Source organism: Squalius cephalus (genome assembly GCF_949319135.1).
Source record: "Squalius cephalus genome assembly, chromosome: 1".
NCBI classification, from domain to species: Eukaryota; Metazoa; Chordata; class Actinopteri; order Cypriniformes; family Leuciscidae; genus Squalius; species Squalius cephalus.
This window is the reverse complement of record NC_137122.1, coordinates 15,064,310-15,075,948: the sequence shown is the minus strand read 5'-3', so window position 1 is coordinate 15,075,948 and position 11,639 is coordinate 15,064,310.

The window sequence follows — 11,639 nt, the reverse complement described above, 5'->3', positions numbered from 1 at the left end:
TGAATTTGATCATGATTAGGGCCCTCTCAAGTAAAAGTCATGACAAAATAATGCATTAACAAATCATTTAATACAATATGATTAAACATATTGCACTAGGAGAATATTTGTGTTCCTTTACACCACCAGTACAACAAAACAAACAAACAAAACAAAAGATAAAGGTTATTTGTAGTTATTTTACTCACAGCGCATTCACTGTGTGCTCATACTATGATCTCGATATCAATATTGTTAAAAGCGCTATATAAATGAAGGTGACTTGACTTGACAATATGAGCTCATCCCAGATAGAAATGTTCTTGTTCTATGAATGTTTTGAGAGCATTATGTTGTTCTTGTAATGTTTTCTGTAGATAATTTTATGTTTGTTACCAGAATGTTCTCCTAAAAGGAAGGATAAGACTCTCTAAACATTCTTATACAGTTTTAGCGGGAAGTTTCCCAGCAGACACAGGACTGAACCATCTTTTCCTCATATGTCTCTAGTTTCCTGTTTACACTCAGTGCATTTGATATGTAGTCCAAATATGACCCCAAAAAATGTATAGAGTGATTTTTTTAATTATTTTTTTTTTTTACATTTTTAATAATACACATAATATATCATTTTTTGGTTTACTTCTCATCTATACATTAATGCTATGTTTTTGGAGATTTGAAGTACTTTTGTGTCTATTTACTGTAAAATACCTCAGCTACACCATTAGCATGCATATGAAATATTACCTTTTTATGAAAAGAAAAAAAAAACACATTAATGATGATCGAAATGAAATATGAGTTGTTTCTGGATATTGATCTCGATGTGAGATGATAATTCTTCATCTGCTGGTTAGAAGTTTTTTTGCAGATAATATAGTTTTGCCAAAAAGTTAATTACCATACACTTCCAGCAGAGGCTCCATAGAGATCCATTCATTTTTTGGATGTGACTGACTGCTCTTATAACCGCTTTTGTTATGAATATATATATTTAAACTTTTTAAAATATATTAAATCAGTTTTTTGTTGTTATTTGAGGTCTTTTGAAGTGTTTTGTTTTTGCAATAATGCCACATTCATTTTCAGTAATGCCAAATAAATTTGCATTAATGGCACTAAAAGAAAATACTTGAATGTAGTGACATTATTTTTTTCAACAATCCAAAATGTATAAAATCATTACCCTCTATTGCATAGTGTTGCTTCAGGGTAACATACCCATTTTCCCTCATATTCTCAGGCTTACAAAATCATGCACCAAAAAAAAACAAAAAAACAACAACTGCTTATTTTAATCTGGAGGAAGTATGAAAAGCCAATAGAATGCTTGTATTTGATCACATGACTTGTCCAACCCCCTTTTCAATGTCTTTTCCTCACCTGCACTCACATGCGGCAGCCATGTTTTTTCAGCTCCACAAAACTTTGAAAAAGTGACATTTTCCTTAGGATTTCCATGAAATAAAAAAATATTTTCACAATTTTGTGTAAGTTCTGATTTAATTTCACTCTGTTGATTATGTTTTCATTGAATGTTTCTTTTGTAAATGGGTAAAATAGTTATGTTGACTCAAAGCAACAATATGCAACAGTGGACACACTTTGCAGCAAGAGGGGACGTCCATCTCTGAGTGTCCAGGCAGGTTTAGACCTGAAAAAAAGACGGGGAGCAACTGCACCTCTACCCCCGGCCCCAGTCGGCTTGGACCGCATAGACCACTGGTCTGTCTACAGTGAAAACAGAGGGAGGTCACGGTGTAAATATCCTGGATGCAATGGCATAATCAAGTGCATGAAATGTGACGTGTTTCTGTGTCACACTCCTGACAAAAACTGTTTCTTCTCCTTTCACACACAGTAACCTAAGTAGGGCTGGGCGATTTAAATCGCGATATTGTTATGCGCATCTCGTCAGTAAAGCCGGTTCCTTGATTAGTAGTAAATCGCCATCACCTGCTTTCAGATGGAGCGGCATTCACTACAAAGGACCGTAGTTAACTGATAAGCTGAGCCATATCGCATTAATATCGCGGACGTATCGCCAGCGATATTTAATGCGATATGGCTCAGCTTGTCAGTTAACTACGGCTCTTTGTACACAGCAAAAACTCCAGTGTTAAATTAACACTCCTGGAAGTGTATGAGTCCACACTCAAGAGTGTTGAAGTTAATGATATAATTAAGTGATTAATTTAGTGATGATTGAACATTATTGAAGACACCTGATGTTAACAAGCAGAATCACTGAAGGACAAAATCTCTCAAATTGTAAGTTACCGTTATGACGATCAATGGTTGCTTTAGTTGGACTCTTGACCATTACATTATTAATTTTAGATTTTGTTTGTTTGTTGTTTCTGAATTATAATCACCATTTGAACAAAGAAAAAGGTGATCTGATGGTGTTGGTTATGTTATGACAATCATCATTTGAACTTGATCACTGAACTCATTAAAATCCTTCTTTCTGACTTCGATTTATGTTGTTGGTTAGTGAATCTGCATAAATACCCAGCATTTTTGATATAATATAAAGGATTTCTTAAAAGTTGTGTAAAAAAAAAAAAAAATCCTTATTTCAGGCACACACAAATGTCAAGATTCAGTCTATGCATCTCAACAATGGTGAGGAGCAGAATATTCAATTAGAAAAAGTAAATTACATAAACAATAATTTATAATAATTTATTCATACCGCAATGCATGATGGGAGCCATTAATGAGTTGTGATTGGTGGCAGCCACTGCAACATGCTTTATTATTGTCACCATTGTTGAGATTCACAGGCTGATTATTGATGTCTGTGTTTTAAATGAATTTATCTAAATGTCTTTTGACCAGAACAATGTTTATTAAATATTTAGAATTATAAGTAAAGTACTGATAATCATAGGCTGAAGAATCACTAAACTGCCTGCTAACAAGTTAAACCAAACTATCTCAATAAGTTTCCTTTTTCAGATCACAGCATGATTATGTTAAAACATAACCAACACTATAAGATAACATTTTACTTTGTTCATTTAACTGTTATAAATCAATAACAGCAGACGAACATCAGTAAATAGTAAAGTAAACATATAATGGTCTAGAGCCCAACTAAAGCAAACACCCATCACCTTAATGGTAACTTACAATTTGTGATTTTCTTCTTCAGTGATTCTGCTTGTTAACATCAGGTGTCTTCAATAATGCTCAATCATCACTAAATTAATCACTTAATTATCTCCTCAGCCCTAAATGCCGCTCCATCTGAAAGCAGGTGATGGTGATTTACTACTAATCAAGGAACCGGCTTTACTGACGAGATGCGCATAACAATATAGCGATTTAAATTGCCCAGCCCTACTGTTTGCCTATTTTCTGTTATCCGGGAGTGACGCAAGGCTAAGATGGCGACGGACGGCTCCGCCCACTTTAGGCTTCAAAAATGCTCTTCAGAAACCTACGTGTGACGTCACGGACACTACGTCCATATTTTTTTACAGTCTATGGTTTCCACACACAGTCACGTGACTGCTTTGGGTTCAGATTCAAAAATAGCGCAAACCCCTTGAGCAGGTTTCGAGTGTCATGCCCTTCAGTAGTGGTAAATAAAAAAAGAAACAGACTTAGCCCTCATACTGTTGAACAAGTCCTGTTCCTTAATAAAAATCTTTCATTTATTAAATACCCACAAAATAAAATGTCAGCTCCCAAGTTCACACTTCACCATTCCACAACAATTTTATTTTATTTTGATTATATATGCCTACATTAACCTTGCCTATGAAGGATTAGGACTGAGGCTAAAGTTTATGTGAATAAGGCTGCATTTGTTGATCAAAGCAGATTCATAAGAATTGTTCTGTACAAGTGAATTAGTCCCATTTATTATTATTTCTTTTATATAAATTCATTCATACAGTTGTTTATTCATACATTGTGTAAGAACTACATCAACACTAACACATGAATTATGAAGATTAATTGTATTGCTTTGTGGTTTACAGAACCACATTATTAATGTGGTTTATTAAATGAAACAATAAAAAAATGGATGTGTCTTCTGGGACAGAAAGACAGCTTTTCCACCTTTTGACCACAAGATGTCATTAGCGTACAACATGTTGAAAAGCTTTGATTAATGAACCATTTTACTACACTTTCAAGGGGGAAAGCTGAAGCTCAGGCTCTACTCTTCAACACAATGGTGACACACGAAACACACCATACAGAAACACTTTAAACCCCAACAGAACATTAAACACTACCAGATCTCTCAGGATCTTATAGCATCTTCACTTATTACAATCCAGACTTTATTTCTTTCATACTAACATTCTTATTGAGAATTGACAGAGGTTTAGAAGTTGATGTTTTAATGAAAATAATCAAGTGTGTGGTTACCATTATGGTGATCAGTGTTTGCTTTAGTTGGGTTCTTGAGCCTTCAGTTTTTAACATTAGTTTATTTCTGGTTTCTTTAGCTGTGTCTCTTATACATATTTGTTGTCGTGGGAGTCAAGGAAGTGAAACTCAGATCAGATGATATTGGGTACTTTTTTAGTGGTGGAGATGGTTATCATGTAGTGGCCTGATTTATTGCAACCACGTGAAGTCTAATATCTGATTAATGTGTAAAATATTAGTTGTTAATTTTGCATGCCAATACTGGTGCAGAAAATCCTGCAGTGCTGTGATACTCTGATAGAGTTTATGAAGCCATTATAAAGAAAATGTTTTGACAGGGTCATATAGGCTCACTCAGACATCAAGAATCAGCGAATGAATTGCAACAATGAAAAAAAATATCTGATCAACTCTGACCTCGTCACAATACAAACTATTAAAGTCACTAAAAAGCTTTGCTGATTGTCACCATTGTTGAGATTCATATGTTGTTGATCCTTCATGTTTCTATACTGCTAAATAAATAAACCAGGCCAAAACATTTTCTGTATAGTATATATTTATTTTACATATCAGAATGTTATAATACTGCCACAATATAATTATGGTCATGTGTATACAGTATGACATTAATATAGACTTTGTATAAAACTAAAGTCTCTCTGTAAAAGATGTAACCTCAGCTAATATATTCAGAGATTTGACTCAAAGTCATATTAGTGAATCAGGTCAACATGTGATGCTTTTAACATCACCAATGAAAGACCAACATCATCTGATGAGATTCTTCTCCTGCATTTATTGCTTTAACAAATATATATATATATAAAAAACGCAGTTAAAGCAGGATCATGAGCCCAACTAAAGCAAACACTGAACTCCATCATGGTGACATCAAATTTCACTTTATTTAAATTAGCATATTTTACTTTAATTTTATGTTTTCTGTTTGGAAGCCGTAGCTGCCAGTCAATTTTTTTTATAATGAAGATGTATGTATATATATATATATATATATATATATATATATATATATATATATATATATTTTATTTATTTTTTTTTTTTTTTTTTTAAGAAAATACCTGTAAAATAACAGTGTTTTTCAGATTATTTAATTTAGGATGTTTTACTTTAATGTTACAGTGTTTTTTTTTTTTTTTTGAGCTGCCAGTCATTTGACCGTTTTATTATTTAACAGTTTTGTTAGTTTAATTACGGATTATATTTGTAATTTTACATACATTTTTATGCAATTTAAGAAAACAGAAAAGTATACTGTATGAAAAATACTCACCAAAGAATGGTTTTGGTTTACTTAAAATGTTTCAGAATAATACAAAGACAATAATTCAAAAAGGAAAAAATAACAGAAATGTGTATAGGTCTTCACCCGAATTGTGGCCCCGAGTAATGGGAAACAAAACATTTTATATGGTTAAATTGGGGCCGTCTTAAGAGTTTAGGGCTGTCCTTATAATGCAGCAATCCCTTTAAGGACACATATACATATCTCATCTTTCACCACCTACGCTGGTAATACATAACCCCATAATATCTGGAAGCCAAATGATGCAGTGGGCCTTTACAAATCACTTTCTATTTTGTAATACAGTACTTTTCAAATTCTACAACCGCTATACTTGTATCAGACACAACCCCAGACCCACTGATCAGCTTCTATACCGGTGCACAATAAAAAGCATCATAACTTATTGTCGTGTAGTATTCCGGCTGCAGACAAAACTATCCCCAGTCAACACTATGATCTCACAGTGATGTCACCATGTGGTCACAACGCCAGCAATCTGAGTTCACAGTGTTCTAAAAGTGTAACCTCACAGCGCTCTCACTGTGTGCTCAAACTATGACCACAATATGAGCTCATCCCAGCTAGAAATGTTATTGTTCTATGAATGTTTTGAGAGCATTATGTTATGTTTTTCTATTTTTAATTTTTAATATTTTCTGTAGCTAATTTTATTTTTGTAACCAGAATGTTCTGCTAAAAGGTAGGATAACACTCTCTATAAACATTTCAAACATGTTTAGTTATGACATTGATAGAACATTATCCCCCCTAACATTCTTAGACAGTTATAGCGGGAAGTTTCGATGTTTATAAACTATGTTTAAGAGGTTTACATGTTGAAGTTTGTATGAAGAGTTTGGTTTGGTCACCATTGTAGAGGTCAGTGTTTGCTGTAGTTGGGCTCTTTGGTCTTGACTAGGACTGGGCGATTTAAATCGCGATATTGTTATGCGCATCTCGTCAGTAAAGCCGGTTCCTTGATTAGTAGTAAATCGCCATCACCTGCTTTCAGATGGAGCAGCATTTACTACAAAGAACCGTAGTTAACTGACAAGCTGAGCCATATCGCATTAATATTGTGGATGTATCGCCAGCGATAATTAATGCGATATGGCTCAGCTTGTCAGTTAACTACGGCTCTTTGTACACAGCAAAAACTCCAGTGTTAAATTAACACTCCTGGGAGTGTATGAGTCCACACTCAAGAGTGTTTAAGTTAATGAGATAATTAAGTGATTAATTTAGTGATGATTGAACATTATTGAAGACACCTGATGTTAACAAGCAGAATCACTGAAGGAGAAAATCACAAATTGTAAGTTACCGTTATGACGATCAATGGTTGCTTTAGTTGGGCTCTAGACCCATATATTATTAGCTTTAGATTTTGTTTGTCTGTTGTTTCTGAATTATAATCACCAGTTGAACAAAGAAAAAAGTGATCTGATGGTGTTGGTTATATTATGACAATCATCATTTGAACTTGGTCACTGAACTCATTAAAATCCTTCTTTCTGACTTCGATTTATGTTGTTGGTTAGTGAATCTGCATAAATGCCCAGAATTTTTGATATAATATAAAGGATTTCTTAAAAGTTGTTAAAAAAAAAAAATCATTCTTTTAGGCACACACAAATGTCAAGATTCAGTCTATGCATCTCAACAATGGTGAGGAGCAGAATATTCAATTAGGAAAAGTAAATTGACAATTCAGATCATAATTTATTCATACCGCAATGCATGATGGGAGCCATTAATGAGTTGTGATTGGTGGCAGCCACTGCAACATGCTTTATTATTGTCACCATTGTTGAGATTCACAGGCTGATTATTGATGTCTGTGTTTTAAATTAATTTATCTGAATGTCTTTTGATCAGAACAATGTTTATTAAATATTTTGAATTATAAGTAAAGTAATGATAATCATAGGCTGAAGAATCACTAAACTGCAGCTAACAGTTTAATCCAAACTATCTCAATAAGTTTCCTTTATCAGATCACAGCATGATTGTCAAAACATAACCAACACTATAAGAAAACATTCTACTTTGTTCATTTAACTGTTATAAATCAATAACAGCAGACAAACAACAGTAAATATTAAAGTACACATATAATGGTCTAGAGCCCAACTAAAGCAAACACCCATCACCTTAATGGTAACTTACAATTTGTGATTTTCTCCTTCCGTGATTCTGCTTGTTAACATCAGGTGTCTTCAATAATGCTCAATCATCACTAAATTAATCACTTAATTATCTCCTCAGCCCTAAATGCCGCTTCATCTGAAAGCAGGTGATGGTGATTTACTACTAATTGTGTCCATAATATTAGCACACAGTGAGTGCACAGTGCGGTTACACTTTTAGCTCACTGTGAATTCACATTGTGGTCATATGGAGAGATCACTGTGAGATCAACGTGTTGACTGGGTCCTCCTCTGCTGAGATCTTCAGAGATGTAATGTCTTATTTTATCTTCAGTTGATTTCATCTAAGACTGTCTGAAGTCAGTTGTAGTTCTTGTGTTGCTGCTCGTCTCTTTTTCTGTTCTCTTCTTTCCTTCAGTGATTCTGCTTGTTAACAGGCTTATTAAGGCTGAGGTCACTCCATATTTAATATACACAGACTTTGTGCCTCAGATAAGGTCCAGTTCTGGTTTATTTCCACACTGCATGTGGGCCAGATCAGTATTCCACAAGTGCCAGATGTGGGCCGGATCTGGGCCGAAACAATGTTGCTATGTGGGTTGTGTCATGGCTTTGAGTGTGACTACATATTTTCAGCAGTATTTTCAGAGTGATGCTACGATTTCCTGATTGGTCTAGGGGAGGAAAGCAATAGCAAAACTGGATGGTGGTGAAATGAATGTGCAACAGCATGAAGTCACTCCGTCTCCAGACACAGAATTGTACCGCAAAAGAGTACAGCAAAATAAGCTAACTCGCTTGCTAACATAAACAGGAGAAAAAGTCAAGTTCAAAATAAATGGCACCCACCTCCCTACTAACCCCACAAATAAAGAAAAAAATATTTAACAAGCAAATTTCAAGTAAACCAAGAGAAAACAGATTAATTAAACCATACAATAAATCATCATTACAGTTAACACACTTCTGACTCTTAAAACTCAAATCATAGTGTGATCAAAAAGAGACTAAGGAGAGACAGACTCTACTTCAATAAGTAGAACACAACATGAGGTAGAGATACACTATCAACTACTGGCTTCAACAAAACATCAAGCCTGGGGTTGAAGACGAGACCTCAAAGCTGCTGCACACAGTCAAGCCACCACCAACAAGGCTCTGATGATGGTTGCAGTTTAAATACTCTCCTTCCCCTCCCAGCATCCAATCACAGCAGGGCATTGATTATTGGCATCAGGTGGAAACCATTTCTCCTACGAAGAGAGACAGGGAGAGAGAGAAACAGAGCACAGCTTGGGCACACAAACAAAACCTTACGGCTCTGGACATAACACCCCCGCCACCCACTGTATATAACCACCCACTGGTTATAAGTCAATGCACTAAATCACTAATCATCAAACATTTTAACTGTCTAAGGAATGAGTTTTGGACAGGGCATCGGCAGTAATGTTGTCAATTCCTTTCTTGTGCCGGATGTCAAGATGGTATTCCTGCACAACTAAAGACCACCGCATTAAACGTTGATTAGTGTTAGACATGCGAGTTAAGAACCACAATGGATTATGGTCTGTATAAACCAAAATGGGGCTATCACTTCCACCCAGATAAACTTCAAAGCTAGAACTTCCTTCTCAATTACACTGTAATTTCGCTGACACTTTCGAGTGAGAACTCAGTTAGTTTAACCACACATATTTTTAGAGAAACGCGTGTGGTTAAAGAAGAAAGAAAGAAGAGGAACTGACATCTTAACCCACACCAGAGTTGTATAGTCCAGGGGTAAGAAAGTATAAGTCCTGCCATATGTTTATTCCACCTATAAACTCAGTCAGCTGATTTCACTAATTAGTTCTCTCTCCTGTCTGAATTAGCAAATCCAGGTGATTGGAACAAAATACTGAGGAGGACTTTTACTTTCTGAACCTGGACTTTACACCTCTGTATAGCAATGCCACATGTCAGCCAAGAGTAAAGAAATAAACAAAAACTGGACCTTATCTGAGCCACAAAATCTGTGTATATTAAATATGGAGTCATCTCAGCCTTAATAAGTTAACAAGCAGAATCACTGAAGGAAAGACGAGAACAGAAAAAGAGACGAGCAGAAACACAAGAACTACAATTGACTTCAGACACAGCCTCAGATGAAATCAACTGAAGAGAAAAGAAGACATTAAATCTGTGAAGATCTCAGCAGAGGAGGATTAAACAACTCCACAAACAGCATTACCAGCTTCACTTATTACGAACCAGACTGACTTTATGTCTGTCAGACTTCTACAAAAGTTTTATTGAGAACTAACAGAGGTTTAACTCTAATGTGTTTCATTTAAAGTCACCATAACAGTGATTAGTGTTTCCATTAGTTGGGCTCTTAACTCTTCTTATATATTTTGTCTTTTCTGGCAGTTGTGATAGTGTGTTTGTCAAACACATTTGCAGCAGCAAAGAAAACTAAAGTGAAATTATATCAGGTGATGATGATGATGATTACCTGTTGATGGTTTTAGAATTATTAGTTTAATTATAGTTTTTATAAGTATTTATAATTTCCATTAATAATTTCACATCACAAACCCCATGTTACTGCAGTATGAGATACATCAGTATTATACGAATCATTTATATCAGTTAGAAGAATTTTATAAACTTGAACACTAAACCTTAATCTACTATGACAAACATCAATAATCAGCGTATTAATCTCAACAATGGTGACAATCAAAAGTACCTTGCTGCAATGCATGCTGGGTACCAGCATAGTACAAAACTCCCAGCATGCATTGCAACATGAATAAATTATGCAGCTGAATTGTCCTATTATTTTGTTTAATGTTAAATATTTGCTTTTATTTTTTGCTGTTGGTTTTGGAGTGACATTTAGTAGCTTTTTTGTAATGTTCAGAGTTGATCAGTTTATCTGAATATTTTTGATTGTCACCATTGTTGAGACACATACGCTGATTGATGATAAGTGTGTGTGTGTCACACTACATTTAAATTTTTTGTTTCATGTTTGTTAAAATATTTGAACTGATAGGTATAATACTGCTTTATATCATGCTGCAGTAACATAGGGTTTATGATATTAATATATTAATTGAACAAAACAATTTTATTATACAAATTACATCAGTGATTCAGGAAATAGCATTACGATTACAAAGCCATCAACAGGTAACCAACATCACCTGCCCTGATTAAATTTAGCTTTCTTTGCTGCTGCAAATGTGTTTGACAAACACACTGTCACAGCAGCCAAAAAAGACATAAAACATGCTAAGAGTTAAGAGCCCAACTAATGGAAACAATAATCACTGTTATGGTGACTTCAAATTAAACACATCTCAATAAGGAGTTCTGCCAGAAATAAAGTCAGTCTGGTTAGTAATAAGTGAAGCTGGTAATGCTGTTTGTGGAGTTGTTTAATCCTCCTCTGCTGAGATCTTCACAGATTTAATGTCTTCTTTTCTCTTCAGTTGATTTCATCTAAGGCTGTGTCTGAAGTCAGTTATAGTTCTTGTGTTTCTGTTCGTCTCTTTTTCTATCTTCAGAGGTGTAAAGTCCAGGTTCAGAAAGTAAAAGTCCTGCTCAGAATTTTGTTCCAATTACCTGGATTTGCTAATTAGCAGTTTTTCAGACAGGAGATAGAAATCAGCTGACTGAGTTCATGGGTGGAATAAACATATGGCAGGACTTCTACTTTCTGACCCCATACAACTCTGACCCACACAGAACTGATCATCTCTGAACCCAGTTTGGACTGAACCTGCTAAAACAAAAATAACTTATTTAAA